The sequence below is a fragment of the Alexandromys fortis genome, unplaced genomic scaffold, assembly GCF_014885135.2.
Source record: "Alexandromys fortis isolate MF-2015 unplaced genomic scaffold, M_Fortis_MF-2015_v1.1 scaffold_192, whole genome shotgun sequence".
NCBI lineage: Eukaryota > Metazoa > Chordata > Mammalia > Rodentia > Cricetidae > Alexandromys > Alexandromys fortis.
In genome coordinates this window covers 2,409,576-2,435,032 of record NW_026068071.1, presented here as the reverse complement: position 1 = coordinate 2,435,032, position 25,457 = coordinate 2,409,576, and the positions used below count along the sequence as shown (strand labels likewise).

Here is a 25,457-nt window from a genome sequence, read left to right as displayed (position 1 = left end):
TTACTCCAGTTCTAGTAGACCCTACAGCCTCACACAGACTAATAAAAATAAATTTTAAAAAGGGGAGAGATTAAAAATTCCTCCAGTTGCCTTTTACTTTCTAAACCAAACATATTAAGACATAATCTAGACAAATGTCCCAAGAATGTCATGTTAGCTTTGTGTGTGGTGTGCTGTCAGTAGAATAACTGTGTGTTCTATGTTGGATAAAGAGGGCCACACATGGTTGAAAGTAGTGGGTAAGTTCACAAGGAGTTCAGCTAAGAACATAGTTTGTCCCCCATTCCAAATGTGAAACTCCTGCATTGAGCTGGCTCTCCCGAGAATTCCCCAATTGTATAAGCCTTCCTGGGGACCATTCAAAAGGAGCTAGTAGTTACATGGCAATTCAAATGGTTCAAGGGCCCAAGAGATAATCTCAATGTCAATTATAAAGATTCTGTAACAGGTTGATTATAAGAAACTGATTTGGAGGTTAAAAAAAAAAAACAGCTACACAGACAGTTCACTTTCATAAACTCGTAAGCGGAAAAGTTGAGATCTAATTGATTTTTTCGTGGCAGTAGAAATCAAATTCAAGCTAGGTAAACACGTACTGAGCTGTACAACTTCAAGTGCCCTTTTAATTAAATGTGTATTATATATTTTTGTAATGTGTTCTTTGAGATAGTATCTCACATGCTGGTACTGACCTAGGAATTCTTCCGCCTACTGACTTCCAGTTGTACAGATGAATCACAATGCTCAGCTTTGGGAATGTCTTCACTTCAGCAGGAACATATTTTTCAAAGTGTTTGTGCAGCTGTTCATCTATATTGGTGACTGTTAGAGATTCTTAATGTTTCCAGATATTTACTATCATGTTTTTAAAGAAAAAAAAACAACAATTGTGTCAAAGGCCATAAGGAGTTTCTCTGTGCTTAAAGATATATGAATGATAGTGAATTAATTATACTCTAATTACAGATTCCTTAAAATGTAGCATATGGGCTCAAGAGATGGCTCAGCAGTTAAGAGCATATGCTGTTCTTGCTGAAGGAGGACTGGAATTCATTTCAAAATCCCATGTCAACCATTCACAAATACATATAACCCTAGCTTCAGTGGACCCAATGCCTTTGACTTTACAGGCGCTTGTACACACATGTGCACAGAAACACTAAACAAATCTATATCTTTTATGTAAATGTGTGTATCTTATATTCAAGATGTATGTGTGAATAGCTTGTATTCAAGCGTGCTCCGTCATTATATTGGAGTTGTATGATAAAACTTGTCATTTCAAAATGTAAAAGAGGGGCTGGAGACATGGTTCAGAGGTTAAGAGCACTGGCTTCTCTTTCAGAGGTCCTGAGTTCAATTCCCAGCAACCACATGGTGGTTCACAGCCTTCTATAATGAGATCTGGTGCCCTATTCTGTCATGCAGGCATGTGTGTAGGCAGAATACTGTACACCTAATAAAATAAGCAGATTAACTTCTTAAAAAATCTAAAACAGTATATATTTCTTGGAAAAAACTCGGGCACCATATTAAGAACCTATTTTGGCATTAGCAATTAAGAACACAGAATATAAAATCTAGTAGGATTTCATGGCCTTCAGCTAAAACTAAGAAGGTCTTCTCTGTGTTTCTTTAAATTGTATTTCCTATCCTTGGTTCAAAGTCAAACATGTCAAAACTGTTATATAGTTTGGAAACTTTTTAGAAGATTCTGCTGTCAGAAAAGCAATGAACAGTGAGTCTCTGCTAAGTGCATTTGTAATTCTGACAAGGACAATTTTCTTATACTATTCTGGTGTCCTAGGTTATACCTTGAAGGCCTCTGACATGATTTAACACTGGCTAGGCCACTGGAAAATCTCTACAGCTTCAATGATGATGTTCCACTACACAGAGATATCATTTTCCATCCAAAGAATCAGCAGCGTACATTTAAAAACTCTACCTTTCACTAATTCAGTGACGTACACATTCAAGTCAAGTCAATTGAGGAAGATTCCTAATATCCATTGTACCAGGCTTCTGTGACACTACTGAAGAAAACTGTCAACTTATTGGGATCGTTTCATATGTTCTCTACTAGCATCTCATGGATATGCTAATCTGCCTGTCAGGTTGATCTGCAGCCTTTTCAGGAGAGACTGCTCAGTTGCTGCTCTGAACTCAGCAAATCAACACCAGTTTGCAAGAAGATTTTGCAACGCTAAAAGGTCATCTTCTACAATCATCCTTCTGTATTCCTGGGCTCGGTGGCTTTGGAATCAAACAGTAATGAATTTCAAAAACTTAAAAGTTTGCATATGGAGTGAACATGGACAACTTTTAAAAACATCTCATTATTTTTTAAATATAGGGTAAAGCAAGTCTTTGCATTTATATTGTACTTGATGTTACAAGTAATCTAGAGGTAATGTAAAGTACGTGCTAGGATATATGCATAGTATATAGAGTACATTATGATATTTTATATAGGGATTGAACATCTATGGATTGAAATGTTGGCAAGGGTCCTGTAACCAATCCCGCGTGTGTATACTGAGGAGGACTACAAGAGTCCTTGAACATATGATTAATAGAAAAAGGGAAAGCAAAGATTAGCACAGTTGAAGATCAAGGTTACATTATTAGACATAGTCTATGAATGAAACTGTTCTTGTACGATAAACATCTTGGCAGGCAATACTGAAAGTTATAGGTATGTTGTTTGGAGTTCTAGCAACCCTTTCTATAAGCTCTAAAACAAATGAACCTTTTAGTTTGTAGGCAGCATAAGGCTCCACTGTAACAAAAGGAAATGTGCACAACACTACTAGAACACAAACCTTAAATGAAGGAAGAGGAAAAATGACTAAACTTATAATTAAATTATATGCTGAACACCTTACCAGTTCCTCTAAGCAGGGTCAGTTAAATATATGCAAATAATTTGTATTCTCACTGTAAAAGTAAAAATTCTTCTGTTTAATCCTGTAAATTAGGGATGATCTTTTTTTTTTAACTTCAGTGAATGTTAAATTTCTTCTTCCCAAGCCTTTTCATGTTTGTAAAGGAGGAAAACATTTCAAGATATTTTGAGTATTATTTGTCATACTTTAAAACAAATGAATTTATAACTGTATTATCTTATTGTGGGGGTCAGCCTGGGTCTCAGTATATTTTTCCTGGTAATTCCCTTATTAAATTCATACACTCCCAAGAGGTTTGGCTATATTGAACTGTCACTTAAGTTTAGTGGGCTAGGATCACAAACAAATGAACACTTCAAGGCACACCTTCATCTTGAAATAGCTAGACCTCTGGGCAGTTTATAAATCTCTATTTCTAAGAAAGAAATGCTTCATTCTTGATTAGTTTAGCATTCCTAGGGGGTTCATATTACAATACAACACCATGATATATTTCTCAGGCACAGCTACAGACAACAGTAAATCAGTGATACCTACTGTCAGAATCTTTGGACACATTGCAACTGTGGATATTCTGTTACCAAAAGAAAAAAATGAGGGGAGGATGAAAAAGCAAAAGCAGAATTTCAATTTACAACCACAGGGCTTGGGATATAGCTAAATGGTAGAGCACATGCTTAGCACATATGCTAGAATTGAGTTCAATTCCAAGCATCAAAAGATAACAAAGCAATTTATTATATGAACTTTTTTATATCTATCTGCAAATATGAAACATTTTCATTGTAATTTCAAGAATATACTGTCTGTAGTATTTCAATCAATAGTTACTTTCATCCTATTTTACTTCTAAAATGGAGAATATATTTTTTTTTTGATTTTTCGAGACAGGGTTTCTCCGTAGCTTTTTGGTTCCTGTCCTGGAACTAGCTCTTCTAGACCAGGCTGGCCTCGAACTCACAGAGATCCGCCTGCCTCTGCCTCCTGAGTGCTGGGATTAAAGGCGTGTGCCACCACCGCCCGGCGAGAATATATTTCTTATATGAAAATAAGTTACATATAAATATATCAAATTAACTCTATTAAAAATATAGGATCTTGAAGATCTTATTATTGTTATCAAAAAATTAAAATTTAAGACTATCACTTTTTTCTCAAAGCTCCTTATATATTATTTAAAAAAATTTTCTATTAGTGGATCTGAAGATAAGCACTTACATTAACTCAGAGGAAGATCCAGGAATATGCTAACTTCTCCACAAAATTCTCTATCCTAATATAGATATAGCCTGTTGAAGAATTTTGTTGCTCATAAAGTTATAGAAATAACTACAATATCCAATATATTATAAACACAAAGTAAAAGAAGTCTACGCTAATACCAAGATTTGATCTTAATTTACCTATGTTAAATTGGTATTTTGAAACATTACATATAAATGCTTGAATGCAAGTGAAGATTATCATATGAAGTAAATTAGGTCAGACTCAGACACATATAGCATATTTTCTCTCATTTGTGGATCCTATATTTTACATAGATATGCAAAATCAATATATATAACATAGAAATAGAAGAAAACGGTCCAGGAGTATGATGGAGATTAAAAGGATGATTAAGAGGATGGAGGAAGAGGAGAAAGGGAAGTGGTGGAGAAATGGGAGGAGGGACACAGTCAAGGAATCCAATATACTTGACTGAAAATGGCCTTATGAAACCCAGTACCATATGCCATAAATCTATGTCCATAAGGAAAAAGAAAAAAAAGCTGGTATTTCCTTTGTCCACTACGAATATGCATCTATAATATTCAAAACTATTTTTAAAAGTCAAAGATAATAATAGCTGTCCGAAACAAGGTAACCTGAAGCTAGAGACTCCCTTTCTTCTATTTAGAAGGAGGAATCTGTAAAGAAGAGCTGGTATTACCAGTTGGTATCTAACAATATCTTGAGACATTTTTCACTGTTTTACTTTGAGAGGTTGTAGGAAAACTGGCATTTAATGGGTCAATGTCAACATTACTGATAAACATCCTACAACATAGAAAGCCACCACAAAGCATAATTAAACTTTAAATATAAACAGTCCTGATCTTGTGCATACCTGACCTTGAAGAATCTAGATCAGATGCTGGAACAAGAGTTCAAGAGTTTTGTGAGTAGACATGCATCTAAACCTATATCAACATGTCTCATGTCTATACATAAATCACCAAGGGAGATGTTGATATATGTATACATACATGTATCAACATGCTCTATTTAAGTAGAGCAAATCCAAAAGTAGATAAATATACTGGAATGGAGAATTTAATGTTTGGCAATTTTCACAGATGTGTAATATGCCCATTTCTCAGAGAGAATATGGATATACATAGGAGTGGGTATCTGTTTATCTGAGCACATATCAATCAACTCTTTACATTTGTCAGTGTATAAATGAAGGCCAATTTAGTACTTAAAGATACATACTGTACAACACAGCTCCTCTTCTGTTCTCAGTATTATCAGCCATAGTTCAACCTGATAATATCTGACAACCACAGGCATTTTGAATAATTCTGTCATACAACAGGCCCAATTTGGGTGTTAGAATTTTATGTGCAAGGTTTTGAATTCACACCTATATTGTATTATAAAGTGTCTTCTACTGAAATGCCTAAAATCTAACTGTGGGTAAAAACCAAATGTTAGGGAAAGACGGAGAGAAACTGGATCACTGATGCACTACTTGTAGGAATGTAAAACTGTTCAGCCACTGTGGAATACAGTTTGGCAGTTGGCTACAAAGTTGTTTGCACTTAGCACAAAACCCAGGAACTGCCCTCCTGAGCATTTAAACCAGAGAAATGACAACTTGGTGTTACACAGAAACTTGTATGTAAAGATTCTTAGCCATTTTAATATCAGCAATCTAGAAGCAACCGAAATGTCTACCAACAAGGTGAATGGTCAGACTGTGAGATGTTCATACTATGGGATGTTAGACAGTAGCAAGAGGGAAAAGCAATGGACACTTGCAAGAACCTGGATGAAACAGCAGAGAGTCACGCTGTGTTAAACAAATGACAACCTCAAAAGAATGCACTGTGCAGTCACACTTAAATTATATTCTTGGAGTACTAATGTTATAGGGGTGGAGGGTCAGGGAAAGACGCTAGTGATAAACCACCTTCTGGAGGATACACGGGCCTAGGATCAATTTCCAGCACTTCAATAAGAAGAGTAATAGCAGCAGCAGCAGTTGCGGTAGTAAAAGATGTGGCAAACAGACTAGTTATTCCCAAAGGTTAGGGAAGGGGGAAAGCGGGGAGGACAGAAAAGTTCGAGAAACTTTCTCTTAGTCTATTTCCGTTTCCCCACAATGTTGTAATCATGTGCGATTACTTCAAATAAAAAAATAAACAATAAAATAAGAAAAAGCAAATTAGGGCTGGAGAGATGGCTCAGTGGTTAAGAGCACCGGCTGCTCTTCCAAAGGTCCTGAGTTCAATTCCCGGCAACCACATGGTGGCTCACAACCATCTGGAATGAGGTCTGGTGCCCTCTTCTGGCCTGCAGACATACACACAGACATAATATTGTATACATAATAAATAAATAAATAAATAAATATTAAAAAAAAAGAAAAAGCAAATTAAAGCCAAGAGTGGCACACCATAAGCATACTCCCATCATTCAGGAGGCAGAAACAGGAGGATTGCAAGCTCATGGACAGCCTGGCTCCATTGCAAGTTGAAGACCAGGCTTTAGTCTGCTTTCCTGGGTGCGAATGTTTCTAGGTTGATGAGATTCCCATAAAAGGGTTCATGACTATTGTTATACAGCAGAAATAAAGCACTGGACTTAATGTGTATCACAACCAATATTTTTCTGGTTTCTGTGCCTTTTCCTAATTACTTTCCCATAACTTGTTTTTCACACACTCTCTGTCTTTCCTTTTCACTGAAATTGGTATTATAGCCATTTCTTTGAATTTATTTACTCCTAGGTTTCTTCCACATATATAAAAGGCACATGTTCACAAACTTCGGTTTGTTTCTCTCCTAGTAATCCATCCGTCTTTTACAATAGGGAGTCTAGTTAAGAGCATTGAAGGGAAGTAAGAAATAATTTTTCCATTCCTGACACCTTGTGGCACTTTAAGGTAAGGAGAAGCAATGCATGAAATTCATGTTACCTGTGCTTTGAATAACAAAGTTTTTTGTCTCAGATGTAGGAGTCTCATGTCTGCTGACAATATCCTAGAAACAATGGCAGTACAGCTTATTAATGGGAATGGATTGTAAAATCTCAGGTCCTTCAAAGTTCTTGACAACTACCCCTCTAAAATTTGACACATATTTACTTGACACACATTTCCATAAATACTCTGTACCACATGTTATATTAAGTAGTGAGCAAATATGAACTTAATCTTCATCAAAACTTCATGATTTAAGTGCTATTCTTATTATTCCCAACCTTTTAAAGAAGTAATTGCAATCATACATGATTAACAAACTAGATAATTAGTGTAACACAGTAAATACATGTATATACTCCTAAACGTTATGTGATTCCCATAATTACAAGAATAAACAAGCCAGTTGTAGTGCCAAGTGCCTGAAATTCAACACTCAGGTAGCTGAGGCAAAAGGACTGTGAATTGTAAGTCAGCCTTAACCATAGAGCAAATTAATCAGTAAGTAAAAGAATAAATATACAGTGAAAACTCTGAATCATAAATCAGTTCTCTGGCCACTTTACATAACACACTAGCCTTAAGATGACTGATATAGGGCTAAAGGGATGTGCATAAACATTAAATCACTTTAATAAATGGAGTACTCTGGTATTTGGTATCTGAAGATAAGGAGGACAATGTTTTTGAAGGAATTAATAATTTCTTAACAATGGTAATTTAAGTGAAGCCTCTTACTAGGACTTTGAAAAATGGTTGTAATTCTAACAAACGAAGTACTAACAATATAACAATACTAATAATATAGGTATTAGATCTCTAGAAGTGAATTTTCAACACTTCGTAGAGTATTTGAATGTTATAAAGCTGAGCGTCTTAGCATTCACTAGAGAGGGAAAGAGAAAAAAAGGAACTGGTTGAGGATATGGGAGGCATGAAGGCCAATCCTCTCACATGAATTGTTGCTGCAAACTGTCTCAGCTTCCAATCACACAAAATTGTTGATAACAGCTACATTTTATGGGACTCATTTTTGGAGAGTCAACATCTCTGGCAAATGATTATAAAGATGAGCTCAGAAATGCTTATTAACAACAATCCTAGTTTTTGCCCGGCAATCTTGTCTACTTCCCATATCCAGGCAGATGACTATTGGGTTCACCTTCTTATTTAGCTTCTCTAGGATCACAAATTATATGCTCAATGTCCTTTATTTATGGCTAGAAACCAAATATGAGTGAGTACATCCCATGTTCATCTTTTTTGGGTCTGGGATACCTCACTCAGGATAGTGTTTTCTATTTCCATCCATTTGCATGCAAAATTCACGATGTCATTTTTTTTAAGACTGAGTAGTACTCTATTATAGAAGTGGGAGGACCCTGGACTTCCCGCAGGGCAGGGAATCTGGACAGCTCTTCAGTCTCCAGAGGGAGGGGGAAATGGAGTGGGGAGAGGGGGAGAAGAGTGGGGGTAGAGGGCGATGTGTTGGAGGAGGGGGAGGGAAATGGGAAACGGGGAGGAGGCGGAAATTTTTTTCAACAACTAAAAAAAAATGATAAACAACAACAAAAAAGAACAATCCTATATTTCTGGTTGTGAACTTAACCTTTAATGGCTGAGCCATTCTTCCAAGCCAACTCAAGAAATTGGTCATCAAAAGAACAAATAATCCAATTTAAAAAATGGAGTACAGTCCAGTGCTCCCGTGTGGGTCTCTGTCTCTATCTCCATCCATCACCATATGAAGGTTCTATGGTGATATGCAAGATATTCGTCAGTATTGCTATAGGATAGGGTCATTTCAGGATCCCTATCCTCAGCTTCCCAAGGGACTAACTGGGGACATCGCCTTGGGCTCCTGGGAGCCACTCTAGGTTCAAGTCTCTTGCCAACCCTAAGGTGGCTCCCTTAACTAAGATATGTGCTTCCCTGCTCCCCTATCCAACCTTCCTTTATCCCAATCATCCTGTTTCCCCAAGTTCCCCCAATCCTCCCCTTCTCACTTTTCTCTCCCCGTCCCCCCTTATCCCCCTCCCACCCCACCCCCAAGATCCCAATTTTCTCCCCGGCAATTTTGTCTACTTCCCATAGCACTGGACTGAGCTCCCAAGGTCCCAATGAGGAGCAGATGGAGGGAGAACACGAGCAAGGATGTCAGGACCACGAGGGGTGCACTCACCCACTGAGACAGTGGGGCTGATCTATTGGGAGCTCACCAAGGCCAGCTGGACTGTGACTGAAAAAGCATGGGATAAAACCGGACTCTCTGATCATGGCGAACAATGGGGTCTGATGAGAAGCCAAGGACAATGGCACGGGGTTTTGATCCTACTTCATGTTCTGGCTTGGTTGGAGCCTAGCCAGTTTGGATGTACACCTTCCTAGACATGGACGGAGGAGGGGAGGACCTTGGACTTTCCACAGGGCAGGGAACCTTGACTGCTCTTTGGACTGGAGAGGGAGGGGGAGAGGAGTGGGGGGAGGGAGAGAAGGGTGGAAGGAGGGGGAGGGAAATGGGAGGCTGGGAGGAGGCGGAAACTTTTTTTTTCCTTTTCTCAATAAAAAAAAAAAATTAAAAAAAAAATGGAGTACAGACCTAAACAGAGAACTCTCAACAGAGGAACCTAAAATGGCTGAAAGACACTTAAGAAAATGTTCAACATCCTTAGTTATCAGAGAAATTCAAATCAAAACAACTCTGAGATTCCACCTTACACCTGTAAGAATGGCCAAGATCAAAAACACTGATGACAACTTAAGCTGGAGAGGTTGTGGGGTACAGGGAACACTCCTGCATTGCTGGAATGCAATCTGGTACAGCCCCTTTGAATGTCAGAGTGGCAATTTCTCAGAAAATTAGGAAACAACTTTTTTTTCAAGACCCAGTAATACCACTTTTGGGTATATATCCAAAGGATGCTCAATCATACCACAAGGACATGTGCTCAACTATGTTCACAGCAGCTTTGTTTGTCATAGCCAGAAACTGGAAACTGCCTAAATGCCCTTCTACCAAGGAATGGATAAGGAAAATGTGGTATATTTACACAGTGGAGTACTAGACAACAGAAAAAAATAATGACATCTTGAATTTTGCAGGCAAATGGATGGATCTAGAAAACATCATATTGAGTGAGGTAATCTAGATACAGAAAGACAATTATCACATTTACTCACTCGTAAGTGGTTTTTAAACAAAGCAAAGAAACCAGCCTACAAATCACAATCCCAGAGAACCTAGACAACAATGAGGACCCTAAGAGAGACGTACATAAATCTAATTGACATGGGAAGTAGATAAAAACAAGATCTCCTGAGTAAACTGGGAGCATGGGGACCTTGGGAGAGGATTGCAGGGGAGGGAAGAGGAAGGGAGAGGAGCAGAAAAAAATTCAGGGCTCAATAAAAATAATAAAAAAATAAAATATAAAAATAAAACCAAAAAAGAACAATCCTAAATCTTCACTGTTAACACGCACTTGTAATCTTAATACTGGCGAGGGTAAGACAAAAGAATTAGAAGTTTAAGACCATTTTCTGCTACATAATGAGTTTGAAGCTAGCCTAGGATACATGATACCCTGTCCCCTCCCCCCCCCCCTGCCCCACATTCCTGCAAAAAGAGTTCAAAACTACCCAACAGAGATTCTGTTCCTCAAGCATCCAGGGCTCTCTGTCATCCATGCTGGCTAGGTCAGCTTATTGGTCTACCTAAATTAGAAAGTCTATTCATACCCTTTCAATCAGAAAAGTGACTTTCATATCTTGTGATCGATTTTCCAGATAAACCTGTCTGTACCACAGTGATAAAAATCAGTCTTCTCCAGATACACTATTTTAATACCAAAAGACTGGAAGCTACCCATGGGACCACAGTCAAGTCAGTCGTAATAGGATGTTGCAATGAAATGGCAGGATAGGAAAGCACAATTCTGCACAGCTGTTGAAAGAAAAAGAGAGCACTCTCTTTGCCCTGCTATGAAGATAACTCCTGGATTTATCATGCAGTGTGTGGGGTTATGCAGAAGAGCATACAGAAAAGTCACTGTGTAAGATGAGGGCCACATCCTCACACCTACCTTTGACCATTATAAAATGTATTGTAGAAATGGAAGTCACCATAGGAGACACACAGTGTGCTATATATAGCTTGTAACTTTCTGGCAGCTTAGGATTGACAATGTTTATGTACTCATTAGAGGCTCAAGACCTCGAAAAAAGGTTTGTCTTTGGGATTGTAGGAAATTAGCATAAAGATCAGAAATAGAATGCAATACTCAGAGTTGACTGCTTCAAACAAAAGTTCAAAACTCCCCAGGATAACACAATTAGGACTAAAGCCTCTCCCAATTGCTTACATACTGTTTCTTCAAAGGACTCCAAGCTAATCAGCAATTCACCTGGCTAAAATTCAGATGGTTGTACTTTGAAAGGAACACTCTCTTAAGTTTTCCAAGTCCAGGCAGAGAATTTGCAAAGGAGCCAACAACAAAGGGATTCTTAACATTCAAACCCTTAATTAGAAAACGAGAGTAAATGGTAGATCATTTATTTATTTATTTATTTTGCAGAGGAACCACAACTTCATATTTTTGTGTGTGATTTCCTGATTGCATTTGTTAATATGGAATTCAGAAACATGTGGATCAAAAACACTGTTCAGGGTCTTTTGGTAACAAATTATACTTGTAAATCTGATGTAAGTTGATCGCTACAAGAGCTCTCACTCTTTGAAGATTAGAATTCACAAATGTATGAAAGAATTAAATGACTCCTCTAATGATAGAAAGTATTAAATGGCAGGGGAAAAATGTGTTTGAAATCAACCAGGGAAGCAATTCATTTTGAAGTATATTCCGTAAAGATTTTAAATAAGAAAAATATGTCAAGTCAGTTTCTACTGGATGAACAAGCAAAAAAGAAGCATGAAAACGGCAAATTGAAGAGTGCTGGGTTGGGAAATGTCCTTTCTACCTTGTTTTGCTTTTTGCTGCTCAACTATGGCAGTCCTTGGCACCATAATTTATTATGTCTCCACAGGACCAAAAAAAAAAAAAAAGGAAAACACTTTGCAACCAGCAAAAAAATGATGTTCTCATGGATCCTTCAAGAGGACAGTGGCTACTGAACAAGCAGAAATGAATGCCTTTGATGATTCATTTTAGATTGTTTCCTTAACGCACAAAATCCCCCCTCTTTGTCTCCCAGAAGTCTCCTTTTCAAACGAAAATGCAAGTCAATAAGGATTACTTGGGATCTCAGAAGGTCAGAACTAAATATACAAAGCTAATAACATGACCCTGAAACAAACAAAAATGTGAAATTGCTCATCCGAGTGGATGACGTAACTAATACTGACATAATTTTCCAGCAGAAGAACAAAACTAGGTCAAAGCACGTGGGCCTAGCATAATAAGCACTTTTGCTTCCAGATTTTTACCATGTAGGCTTTGTCTCCAGGCATTATTGTCGTCTGTTATCAATGTTCGGAGCTGTCACAAACAATTCATGTCTCATAGCTCTATGTTAGTTAAACCAAAACAATGTAGGGTACATGTGAACTATTCAATTCTGACAACTTCCATGTAAGGAAGGGGAGAAAAGTTCACAAAGCATCTCCTTCTGATGGAAGGGTTTAGCAGTAAATATTCATTATTTTATGATCTATTATCATTTTTGATAGTTTGTTATAATCTACTCAAAAAATGAAGACCCTCACAATTAATTATTATGAGGCTGTTTTCCCTTTTTTCTCCTAGTCAGACAGAAAAAACAGTAGCATTAACTTCATTGTAAACTCACTTTAAGCACTAACAATAGAAAAGAATTTCAACTGAATCACCCATCAAATAGCCTCCTTTTTAAACATTAATTTTCCCATCACACTTGCCCTGAAAGAACTCACATTTTTCTCTCCCTTCTATTTGTTCTGCTCCAGTTTCTTGCACTATTACTCCAAAGAACAACTGATTAATTTATGAAAAAAGTCATCTCACATCATAAACTTTTCACCTAAACAAACATGGTCCTTCCAATTTTTACCATTTGGCATTTTTATATTTAATCTAAAATCAGAGCATAGAAGATATACACAAAGTGACACAAACACCAAATAAAATACCATCTGACTACTTGGGTTTTTCTGATCATTTGAGAAATTCTCACTCTGTCACCCAGATTGTCTGGGGACAGGCTATATAGCACGGACTTGTTTTGAACTTGTGGCAACCGTCTTGTCCAATTCTAAATGCCAAGATTACAGCTGCGATCTGCAAGCCCATATTAACTACTTGAATCTCTAAAAGGGTGTTTTCTAAATGTTGTGTAATATCATGTGTTAATTTTACATAATAATGGATTTCATTAGGACATTTTCATTTATGTAATGAATTTTAAGCATATTCCTCCATTCTCCTCTCTTATTTCCCTCCTATTTCCACTGATCCCCTTCTTCCAAAGAGGCTGGGCATTTTTGTCTTAAGATAATGCATTCTATTGTAACTGTTCACAAACCAACAACCCATTCTAAATGGCTCAAAACCTACTAGTACATGAAATGACAGCATAGGATCTGAAAACAACCGAACTATACCTTATGAAAAAGGCAGGTGGAGTGGCCACAGATAACACCAAAATGGGGGAGCAGAATTTTCCAATTCTAGATGTAAATTTGTTACTAGGTGTGGTTAAAGAGTTTCTTGAGCTAAACTGCATCACCTGTGCTGGTGCTGGAGGCAGTGGTGGTGAGATGTGTTAACTCTATCAACTACTTTCATCTTGAACTCACTGTCTCTGCATTCTAATGGTTGCTCTTACAGATACGAGCCATATGCTAACCTCTCAACTATAAACTCTGTGTGATGGTACACACCTATAACCCTGACATTTACTGGCTGAGGTAGTAGAATAGTGAGCTCCATAAAAGAATAGTGAGCTTCAGGCAAGGCACAGATATGTAATGAAATGTCTGAAAAACAAACAAACAAAAAAAGCATATTACTTTTCAACCTACAAGAACCAAACTTTTGACTAGCAATTCATTTTTTTCTTAACTTTTTTGTAGAATCTCCCTATGAAGCCCACATTGCCTTCAGGTTCTTGATCTTCATATCTCAGCCCCCTGATTGCCAAAACTATAAATATGTACCACTACACCTAACCAAGTTAGCACGGTTTGTCTGAATCCCTAATGTATTTCCTATCTACTGGACCTTGTATAAATATACAAATTTCTATTATTGTTTGGTGGTGATTTCCATCTCCCTCATTTTATGTGGTGATTCATCTAGTTAATATTAAGACAGAAAATATACACGGGAAATCTCAGTTGTCCACAGTTTTTTTTTCTTCCTGCTCAAAAAAAGATTACCTGCAAAGTACCTGTAGCAACACTCTAAAATTTGACATGTGACAGGAAACAGTCTACCAACTGTACTCCAAAAAAAAAAAATGTATCAGTGCTGTTGTCTCTATAAATCATCAAATGGGTCTGAAATTTCAATTCCACAATTTTAACAAGAACTTTCAGATAACATATCACACTGAGAAATAGTAAAAATGTGTTGTCTTGAATGTCACTCTATCGAATGCAGGCACCACCAGCAAGCGATGGAATACTTTAGCCTTTAGAAATACGCCTTTTGAGTCAAGGTCGGGGCGCACATCTTTAATCTCAGCACACAGAAGCCAGAGGCAGGTGGATCTCTGTGAGTTCAAGGTCAGCCTGGTCAGCCAAGGTCAGCATTTTAGGACAGTCAAGGAACCTGTAAAGGAACTCTGTCTCAAATAAAAGGAAAATGAAAAGGAAAGAACGAATGAAAGAAAGAAAGGAAGGAAAGAAGGAAGAAAGAAAGAGAAAAAGAGAAAGAACGAACTATGGAAATACTCCCTCTCTTGCTGAATGAGCATGGCATACCATTCACCCGGCAAATAAACCAACTACACATTTGGCTATTACTTAAAACATCAAGCTAGCCTCACTGTGAACAAGCTTAGCAGATTCTATCTTGGCATTTAGGCTTTGATCAGTTGGAGGTCATTTCCACATCAGAGTTATTTTTTTGTCCCATCAAGCAGAGGATAAGGTAAGCTGCTTGGCATATTCTCAGCTGAGTCTTTAGCAGAACACAACTGAATGGCTAAACAGCTACACATATTTTGATGTTTTGATAGCTATCAATTAATTTTCACTACACCATTGACAGGTGAAATATCCTTTCTTTTCCAGAGCCACATTCACCTTAGAATTTTCCATTCTCTTTCCTATTAAAAACCTCACATCTTCCCATAAAACATGATAATTCTGACTGTGTTCCAGTGCCTGTGTTTGGATCTGAGAATTCAAAGATACTTGAGATGTGACTCTTGCTCTCAAATAACTGAGTCCCAAGATAGGCAGAGCTAGGATTAACGAAAATATTTAGGCTATCTCAAATATGAATGTGTGTAAGATAGTGCCACGGTCATTTCTTCCTGTTTCTTCTAATCCAAATAGATACTTCTCAGCATACAAAGAAAGTTCTCACAAGCAACTGAAATCACACATAGCATCATCCCTTCCTACTCACTCCCCTGTGGCTCTCTGGCTCTCAGGCATAAAGGCTCTAGTGAGTCGAGAAGTTCAGGCAGGATGCTGAGAAAGAACAAGGGAAGAGCTCTGAAGTATAAAGCAGACATTCCAGCAAATTTTATCTCACAATATATGACCTGGTCCCTAAATATTGTCTCCTGACAGGGCAGTCCTGTGTCTTTTAGCTCTGGGCTCCACTGCTTGGAATTTCTCACTGTTCGAACAACGCCAATTAAAGATGCATTCTAAGGATTCAAAGGCTAAAACGGCTTTAGCTTATCTGCATGGATTCTCTCCCAACACGCCCTAAAGACCACTGTCCTAAAGAGACAAAAAATGCTTTGTTTGGACAGGGAAAGATAAGAGATGGGTAATTACAGATTCACTGTGTGTCAATTAGGTCAGATGGGGAGAGATAAGTACCTTGGGCGGACCAGATATAGCAGAAGTGAGAGAAAGGAGAAAAAAGAAGTGTGAAGTTTTTCTCTTTCAAATATTACTCAAACAGATCAACAAGTATATTAACTCTTCCGTGTTTCCATCTTTTATAATATAGAGTCATGTTCATAAAACTCAGAACTTTGTCACGAATGGATCAAAGTGAATCATTTTCAACACAGTGAGTAGTGTGCGTATGGAGGGAGTCACGCGCGTGGGGCGAGCACATGGGTGTGTACGGGTGGCATCCTCAGGAATATCATTCATTCAGCTGCATTTTAAAATAATGTTTTTCTTTATCCCAGAGAACTATACACATATATACAATGCATTCCGATCATATTCACACTCTTATTTTCCCTTCAACTTCTCTAGTCCCCACCCAACAATCTCCCTCCTAACTTCATGTCCTTTATTAAAAAAATTTTTTTTCAGTGCTGCCCGTGTGCACCTGGATGTGTGGCCATCCACTGAAGCATGAGCAACTACCAATGGCCACACTCCAAAGAAAACTCCCCCTGCCTCACTAATCATCAATACACAAATAGTTCCTCGGATAAGGGAAGGGACCTTTTGAGCCACTTTCCATACATGTGGGAATTTTTACTGTCATCTTCCTCCTTTCAGACAATTTTTTATTTGCTTGGAGTTCACTAATTTAACTAGGCTTGCTTGCCAGTGAGCCGTAGGGACCCTCCTATTTCTTCCTGCTCAGTGTTGGGAGAGTAGAGTGCACAGCTACTCCCAGCATTTTTATGTGGGGTCTTGCAGTCAAGTCCACTTGCTCATGCTTGCAAAGCAAATGTCTTACTGACATCTCCACAAGCTTTTCAAGATAGTGTTTGAAATGTCAATTTCTCACTTGAAAATGTTGCAGCTTCAAACAAAAACACTCTCAGGAAACACTTGGACAGGAGAAAGAAGTTTGGATGAGTGTGGATAGTACTTATATAAATGCATCTCAAAGGTATAAAAGAAAAGATTATTAAATGCTTTTGCCATAACGAATTGACATTTTAAAGAGACAGATACCTTTAACTTGATTATACAATATATAGATGTATTGAAACATCATAAGGATCTCATTAATATGTACAATTTTTATATTTAAAGATCAAAAAATACAACACACATGAAATGTCAATGAAACACATTATGTTGCATGCTCACTAAAAAAATCAATAAAAAGTAAAAATACACTGATAAGCTAAAAATTAATTTTGAATTAATTATATCTTAATACATAATACAAAAATGGAACATAAAACATTTATAGAGTTGAGACCTATTTTTCTTTGATAAATTATCTTTAACTAAGAAATCATAAGTTTGTACAAGTGAACATGGAGGTGAAAATTAATTAAATGTGACAAATACAGATCATTTCATGGTTCCCTTAAGTTCAGTAAAGTTTAGGCTACCATCAGTTTTGAAATGGATTTTGACCCTTACATATATATGTAGTTAAGAACAAGTAAGCAGACATTTTCTCATGTAACAATCTATATTACACTCTTGGTATAAAAGCTGTACACCAGATTAGTAGTTCTTTGAGGACAAGGACCATATCAAATCATGTTTAGAACCAAACGGCCATCTGAAATACAAGAGTCACTGTGTGGCTTTTCTGAATGAACTTTATTCACTCAGTGAATCAGAACTCAGATTAATTCTGTGAGTGCTCAGTATGTGCTGTATGATAAGAAGTGAAGAGACTTGATATTTTATTTATCATCCACAGTTGGCTGAGTATGGAACCTTTAACAGTCACTTAGAAGTTACAATTATGACCACTTTCAGTTTTGTCTTGTTAACTCAGGACCTGTCTTTTAAAGCATGAAGAAGAAATGTTTTCAAAACTTTTAGTTTTGATTCTTTTGGCTTCAGTAAAGTTCCCTTTAGGTATTTGTGTGTCTGGGTGCCACAATTTTGAGCTCCCTAACATCACCTTCTGGAGGACATTAAGGATCTTAAGGTTGTATCAAAGAATATCTTCTTCTAAGGGAAAAACAAATTTTTAAAATTTAGATAAACATCTAATGTTGAGCCCTCTGGGTTAAAAAAAATGGCCACAGCATGCCAGTTATCAAGACTCCGTACACAATCTAAAATAAATCCTGTAAGATAAGTTTGGTGTCAGATGGAGCTGAGAATGAGTCAAAAATCTTCCTCATAGATTTCCCCATATCTACACTGAGATTAGGTTCCAATTTGACCTGGCTGTATTACCCTTGTTTTAACTGCAGTGTATTTGATGTTCTCTTCCTTGAATGAACTGGTTTTCACAGCAGATTTGGTCACAAGGTTAAAGAATTGCGAACTAATTACTCTGTTGGCAGAGTAATCTTTCTGTTTCTGCTTGAGGAGGTCTGCAGTGGTGTCCAAGGCCAGGGCGTTAATCATGGAAACTTCAAGTCTGACCCCTGCAGGTAGATACGTGAAATACATACCCCCAGCCAGATTCTGGTCTTTCGAGTTCTGAAAATGATAATACTCATACAAAGTACAACAGGGACGCTGACGATATTGACATATGTTAGACATCTCTTTCATTTTACAAGTTGCTCTTGGAACAAAGCAAGCAGTTGATTAAGAAGAATTTAAATTGCATTTACAAAATATTCTGATGTGGTCAGTCATTATTTTTTTTTCTTATCAAGAGAACGCCAACTGATTCGGATGAACTAGGATACTCAAATCATGTGGATTAAAAATGTCCTGATTTAGTCCCATCTTTCCTTAATCAAATAAATTACTCTCCGATGAGATATCCACTCCCAACCCCCTCAGCAATGCAAGGCCTAGGTTTCCATAGCTACCGTGGATGTCTAGTCACCACACAAGGGATCAAAGCCAAGAGACATCCACATGCACAGTTATCCTTAAAACTTACAGGAATGTCTGTGGATAACATGCAACTACCAATTAACAGATTTGTTTGAAGCCTATGCGGTCCACAGCCAGACAAACACAGAACATGAGTCAGAGTGAACATGAAGGAAAAACAAAACTGAACCAACTCAAAAAATTACTTTGACATGACCAACAAATATTTTTTAAGTTGACAGCAAGTACTACAATGATAATGTTTCCTGAAAGAGACGTGGTAGAAAAAAATTAAAATTTTAACATCTGTTGAAGATGTCAAACTCTCTAAAGCATATGCAAAAACTTAAAACATCTGTTAAAACGGAACATTCCTCAGACACATATTTAAAATTCCACTTATAGCATCTTCCTATTAGATGTCATAAAAACTGGCTGACCTCCATGTTGCGACAAACGAGAACAGAAATGTCTTCTATACTTTTCAAGGCTTCACTTTCAAAGGGAGGAAACAATACTGCATACTTGGGACAGTGTGTTGGTAACAGAACAAGAAGAGAAAGGAAATTGAAGGAGAGGTTCTGTTTTCATCCCTAGAATGCCTTTTAGGAGCCTCAGCCTCCACAGGTAGTTTTTCTGGATGGGTGAATTCCAGATTTGCCTCTAACTTGCTGTCCCTCTTTCTACTTAACCGTTTTTTGCCTTCATTTCACCATTTGTTCAATGGGGATCAAGTTGCCCTTCATTCTCTCCTGGGGATATGGTTGAGAATAAACAGATCGTGTTTGGAAAGGACTTTCTAATCCGCTGAGGAAGATTACCACCAAGACTCCCATTATTGAGCCAGATATCCTTGGGCATTTTAATTCCAATCTAAAGAATGCAAAATCGGCCGACCAAACTGAGTCACAGCTTCCTTGGATCACTGGCATCCTAACTTTACAAAAATTTAGCAGCTGGGAGATCTAGAGACTAAAAAGTAAAGTCATTTCAGTTTCTTACAGTATTTTTCTAAAGTTATTAGGATGCTAAAAACACAAAATATGTCTCGTAGGGAATTTTGTCTGGAGAATCTATATTTTTTTTTCCAACTTGAGAATGAAATGTTTGTTCTTAGTCTGTGGTGGGACAATGAATGTGACTTGCTATTTGGAGAGGATATTTGCAGTTGTGGGAATGCCATAAGCAAACCTGTTGTTTTTGGCTGGGTTTCTATAACAGGTGGCCGTGTCTTTCCTTTTGCCTGGGAACGAACCTAGCAAATTCCTTCTCAAAGAGGGTTTCGAAAAGTTTTCCATTTATGATCAAAGTGCAAAGAGAGGTTGGCACACAGTTTAAAATTACTTCCTGACAAACACAAGTCAGGTTTATGGTTTTTTTTTTTTTTTTTTTTTGGACTCCTTTAATATGGCCTTACCCTAAAAGAATTCTATCCTACACGGTTCTTCTGCTGACAACCTGGCAAAAGCCCAAACCCTCCTTACAGCCTTACAGTCAAACAGGCAGCCTTCAAATTCTGTTGGCAATTTCTGGCTATCCAGAATTTCTGACTAGTTAGTGCTAGGGATCTCTTCTGGGCTGCCACACTACTGTTCGGCATTTGTGCAGCCCTAGGGACAGATCACTTACCAGCAAAAAGGTTGCGTTTCATTGCTGAGCTGATGACACATGAATTGGTTTGATAGTTAACCCTGCAAATACAGCTAGGGGCTGCTGGGCTAAGATGACAAATTGGTTGGTAGGTGTGAGTCCTCTTCCTGAAAGAAGCAGTAAGGCTCCACCCAAGAAAAACAAGAACAAAGCTGGGATTCACCCGTGCAGTAACGCTACCATTCCATGCCTGGTTTCTTGTAGAAACAATAATCCTCTACCCCTCTGGCTTCTGTTCCTCCGGTCCCACCCTCTTTTCAAGTACCCAACCGGCAAAAGAAAAATACTATATGCATATCCAGAGATGTGGGATGAAAAGCTGCCCATTCATTAAATAACTAAGGAGTTACTATATACCTACTTGTACATTTAAAACTTCAATACTGGGCTGTTTTCCAACTTCACACAAATGCCACAGTTACACATGGGGAAAAAATCACCCCGAGCTCTGGACAGCCTGCCTTAGGCATCAGACAGAGGGGGTGTCACCATTCCAGAGGAACTGTGTGGGCACAAAGATTCTAAAAATTGAGTTCACACACCACCGAGGACAAGACAGGTGGCTCTACACAGCATCAAATAACTTCTTTGTTTCGGCTTAGGACCTTTGTCAAAAATATTATTGTGTGCCTAGTCTCCCTCTTACTCCTTTGCAGTAAACTCCCTTGGTCCCTTTGTACATCCTATATGGGTGCTAGAAATTTAAAGAATGAGGTTGGTCTATGAGACTGCAAAATTTAGAAGTTAGCCTCTGCACAGGTCGCCTGTTAGGCAGAGGCAATTTGCTGAAAGCACACGTCTTTCATGTGCTTTTCTGCACCGGCTGGAATTTGCCAGCTCTGCTCCCATAAGAGCAAGTTAGGGAACAAGAAAGTTGAACAGGTCTTTGCTCCAGACCACTCTGGTGGAGAACTCTGCTTTACCTCAGGAAACTAGAGCAGAAAGACAGAAAGTTGTAAAGCCCCTGGGCCAGCCACTTATGGGAAGGCTCACTTTCCCCTAAAGCGAGCACTCTGGGGTGGAGCATATCCAACCCAACTGGAAGAAAAAAGGGAGAGTTTTTCCGGTGGCAGAACAGATGCTCACTTTCCCACACGGAGTTACTCAGCTCAGGCAAAAGTAGCATTCCTCCCTTGTATCTTCTGCCTTTCCCAGTCAATGAAAGACTTTTCTAGTCTTATCTTTTCCTATGAGCAAAGATAGATCTCTGTATTGAAATATTTACGTAAGATTTTTTTACTACAACCGTAATAGAGTTGTAAATTACACCCTCTTCTAGGCTTTCTAATCCGATCTTTCCTTTTCTTTCTCAATGGCAAAGCTATAAAGCTCATAAACCTCTACCTAGGTTGATAAGGAATTTTATCCCCATGCCCTAGAGCGACGGAAGAAGCTGCTGACTTAAAATTCTTTACAGAGAAATGCTTAAGCAACCCCCAAACTCTCCGTTCATTACTTCCAAGACTGTGATCTCTCGTCCAGGACAAAACAACTCCCAAACTGTTCTAACGTCTTTTGAAAAGTCTGTACACACGGCCCGGCACCTCTCCGCCCCCACCCCACCCCCCGCTGAAGGGCTGCTGGTTCCATCCGGACTGGTTTCGCCTTCTCAGCTTCTCACACACACACACACACACACACACACACACACACACACACGCTAATGTGCTCAGAATGTGAAAGCAAAATAAGATAAGGGTCTCCGTGTAATTCTTTGTCAGACTAGGCAGTTGTCTTTATTCTAACCTAAAGCATAATAAGGGAGAGGAGAAAAGCTTGAGATGAATCCAGCACAATACATTCCAGAGGCCAGCAAACTGGAATTGATTTGCATATTCTCCAAACCGCTTTGAACCTTGTACAAAGACCGCCTGACATCAGCAACCACTCTTAGAGACAAAACCTGGCACGGGTAGTAAGGACGAGGCAGTGGGGAGACGGCAGGTGATGTGCTTGCAAAGGTAGCCTTAAGAAGAAAACGTAGCTCCTCTTTTCCACCTAATGGATCTGCTGGAAATCATGCATTTGATCACTCCACATGCAATCGGGAGTAACAGGTCGCAGGGGTCCCAAGCTAAATACCTCCCCCCGTGGCTGGCGCCAGCGCAGCTACAACCACAACCCTCAAGCTTACCTGCCTCATGTTTGGAATTCCATGACCCATCCGGCAGGGAGCGAGCTGCGTGGAAGCGCACTCGCAGGCTTCCAAGCGCAGACACCAAAGCCGGCAGAAAAGCCCACAAGACAAAAGCAACTCGGTGGAACCCACAGGCAGCAAAGAGCACGTTTTTCGTCCCCCTCCCTTTTTATTCTTTGATCTGCTTCTACACGCACTCTACCCAAGACAATGTCAAGTTTCTCAACCTTTCCTTTTCCAGCCTATGAAAAGTCGGGCGCAGGCTAGTAAGGACCGCCTGGCTCTTATTTCAAATCAGTTCACAGGGACGTCGTAGGCGGCGGGCTCCGGTCGTGGAGTGTCTCGCCAATCAGGAGTAGGGGGTGGACCTGGGAGCAGAAGAAGCTGCCTCTACCAGGATTAGGGCAGCTTTCAGGAGTCAAATGACTGGAAGCAGCTGGATGGAGTGTCAGAGCTCCCAAAGTAAAGGATGAGTTCTATTCTTGTACAACAAAACTACATCTGCTCAAAGCTTAAATAGCTCCGGGCCCTAAATCCTCGCACTTTAAGAGTCTCTTAAAAGTAGTAAAGCATTTGAAAGGTGCAGAATTATTTCAGAGAGAAAACCTCAACCCTCAGGCCCCAGGGACATTTTTTAAAATGTATCTTGCTCCAGATACCCAATTTTGCAAAAGCAGTAACGGGTAAGCCACACTGTTGTGAGGATCACTTTCACTGAAATAAGCAATCAAGAAACAAGGTGTTACTCACCTCATCTCCATGGAAACGCTAAACCCAACCCATGAAAAGCAAATCTTATGTGACTGTGCATGCAAACATTTTGAAGGACAGCAAGTGAGGAAGCCACCACTGGTGGCTGAAAACACACTATCAGATAAAGATGTGCCCTTCAGAACAATAAACACAGATATTTAGTTAAGAAAAGTACTTTTAAAATGAGTGTGTCTACCACTCAACGGTAGTTAACTTTAACAATGCCGACCTGTTAAGTTCACAAACACTGACAAAAAAGGCAGAACTAGCTGGCTTCTTGGAAAGGTCAAGCCCAAGTTAAGGAAAAATCTCTGAAGTTTTCTTTCTGAACTCCCTATAAAGAATGTAGCTTTTTGCAAGCCCCTGTGAATATGATTTCTATGCAAACCTGGCTCTTGGATCTAAAGACAAATGTAAACTGAGAAAGACTAGTCTTGTAGAGCCGATCATATATATTTTCCAAACAAGTGATTACAATGTGAGAGTAATCCAATGAAAATTTTCAGTTTTGCAGTATTAAAGAAGAAAAACTGAGCAAATGATGATTCAGTGGCTTCAGGACTGTTGGGTGTGGCGCAATATGTGTGATCTTGGCTGGGTTCTCTGAGATTTTGGCAGCAGGGCATGACACCTGGGAGTCCATAGCTCTGTCTCAGCTCCCCACTGAGAAATTTTAAGAGTCCCCCTAATCACACCAGCTGCCCTCCATCCACTTATTCCTTTTTCATAGCCATTCACTATGGCCTAGGCCCAAACTTGTTTACTCTTTTGAAATGGTGATACCACAACACCCAGTTACCAAAAACAAATTTAAAAACCTCATAATGTTTTAAATAAGTTTATAATTTTGTGTTATAACACATTCATAGTTATCCTTGGCCACATGCAAACTTAGGGTCATGGTTTGGGTTGACACACCTGATAGATCAAGTTTCTAAACTTTGAAAGCATCAGCATTTGCAGACAAATAATTTCCCCACCATGGTCAGTGCATTGTCAAATATTTAGTAACATCCTGGCCTCTGCCCACTAGAAGCCAATATCTGACCAGTGATATCTGAAGACATTACCAAATGTCCCCTAGGGTGCAAAACCAGTTTTGGTAAAAAAATCAATTCTCAATTTAAGCATAGGACACTCTCTGGGAGATTGTTAAAAGGGGAGAGGGGGATAGGGAAGGGAGAATGGAAAGACTAGGGAGAGCTTGGGGGAATGGGAGGGTGGAGCTGGAGGAAGGGCGGATATAGGAGCAGGAAAGAAGATATCTACATTAAGGGAGCCATTTTAGGGTTGGCAAGAGACTTGGTTCTAGAGGGTATCCCAGGTGTCCACGGGGATGTCCCCAGCTAGGTCCTTGGGCAGCAGAGGAGAGGGGGCCTGAACTGTCCTTGCCCCACTATCACACTGCTGATTAGCTCGAATATCACCATAGAATCTTCATCTGACAGAGACCCTCATCAGAGCAACAGCCTGAGCTCCCAAGGTCCAGTTGAAGGGCAGAAGGAGGGAGAAGACTAGCAAGGAAGTCGGGACTGCGAGGGGTTGGTTCACCCACTGAGACAGTGTGCCTGTTCTAACGGGAGCTCACCAAATCCAGCTCTACCTGGACTGAACGAGCAAGTGATCAAACCAGACTCTCTGATTGTGGCTGACAATGGGGGCTGACTGAGAAGCCAGTGATAAAGGCACTGGGACTTGTTTTTACTGCACGTACTGGCTTTTTGGTACTCTAGTCTATTTGGCTGTAGAGGAGAGGGCCTTGGACTTCCCACAGGGCAGGGTTCCCTGCACTCTCTCAAGCAGGGAGGGCGAGGGGGGAGGTGGAGTGGGGGAGCCGGAGGGGAATTAGAGGAGGGGAGGAAGTGTAAATTTATGAATGGAAAAAAAAAATGTGAATCTTCAGACCCCTGGTCCAAGAGAATCTGATTGGGTAGGTGTGCCAAGGATGTTGGGGATTTGTAGCGTGATTAATAAAAACCAAGAGAC

General features: G+C 39.1%; 1 protein-coding gene across 7 annotated transcripts in view; it reads right to left on the bottom strand.

The window, feature by feature from the left end:
* Mid1 (midline 1) overlaps positions 1-25,457 on the bottom strand; it is a 341,636-nt gene that overhangs the window by 138,360 nt on the left and 177,819 nt on the right. Inside the window, exon 1 of one of the 7 annotated variants that reach the window (XM_050121017.1) lies at positions 22,716-22,962. The exons of the other annotated variants lie outside the window; for them this stretch is intronic. The gene's annotated coding sequence lies outside the window, so the exon portion shown is untranslated. Of the gene's footprint in view, positions 1-22,715; positions 22,963-25,457 lie in introns of those variants that run through there. 7 annotated transcript variants of the gene reach the window in all.